The sequence below is a fragment of the Nematolebias whitei genome, chromosome 5 (assembly GCF_014905685.2).
Source record: "Nematolebias whitei isolate Nwh7 chromosome 5, NemWhi1, whole genome shotgun sequence".
In the NCBI taxonomy this organism is placed as follows: domain Eukaryota; kingdom Metazoa; phylum Chordata; class Actinopteri; order Cyprinodontiformes; family Rivulidae; genus Nematolebias; species Nematolebias whitei.
The window spans coordinates 18,431,459-18,432,590 of NC_056502.1; positions in this window are offsets into that span (position 1 = coordinate 18,431,459).

Here is a 1,132-nt window from a genome sequence, read left to right on the forward strand (position 1 = left end):
ATACTTTGTATAAATTACATATATATTAGTATTTAGAGAGCTGATAGTATTTGTTTCAGTCATATTCGTCCCACCGACTGCCCCTCCTTTTATCATTAAAGAGACACGTTCAATTTTTGCAAAGGGGTGTGTTGTGGAATTGTTATAAGTAATAAATATCTTACCTGCAGCAGAAAAGTGTTGCAGTTTGTAATACTAGGCACAAGTTCTGTCAGTGGAGACGAGTAGACAAAAATTTTCCACCTCATTCCATGACACATTCAAGTGCGCCACTGAGTTTTAGCTCAGTGACACAAACACTTGACTGTGTCATCCACACAGATACACGTACATCACAAAATATGTCATGTAAAATTAATTTATACTGCAACTGGAGTAGTCGTGATGGCTTTAATTAAGAACTGTTTATTTTTAGGTTATCCAGATTGTAGTGTAAAACACTTTGAGTCTCTTGATAAGATAGAAAGGCACTATATAAGTACAGTACGTTTACCATTACCTGGGCGTTCAGTCAATCCATGATTTTCAGGCCATGCTTTTAATTCCCATTACAGCTGCCATGGTTTATTTTTGTATTTGTTTCCTCTTGAGTTTTTGTTATGAGCTGGTACAAAGTGGTCATGAGAACATACTTAAAATCTGTGATCAACTTCAGGATTTGTCAATGAAAATTTTGAGGGACACCCCCCAACTAGACTTTTAACAGTCCCAGCTCTGTGAGATACCACCTTCAGACCTCCACAAACCTGCTTTAGGTGCATTCCTAAGAAAGTAAGTAAAGTTGTAATTCCTAAGAAAGTCAGATTGGCATAAAATGTCAAGCCAGATTTTTTTACTTTTAATGTGACATTGTGTAGTGGAATTTATGTGCGTTAACTGAAATATAACCTGCTAATAATTGTTTAGGGTTAAGTTCATGCACAGGACGAACAGCTCATACTTGTTTGTTTAAGTTTTTGCAGCCATCAGGGCTTTTCTGTAGACAAGTGTCTGTACTGTTCAAAACACTCAAAGTACATTACATACACACATATACACTCATGCATATGCACTCACAGATACACACAGACTTTTACACACACACGCACACACACACACACACACACACACACACACACACACACACACACAC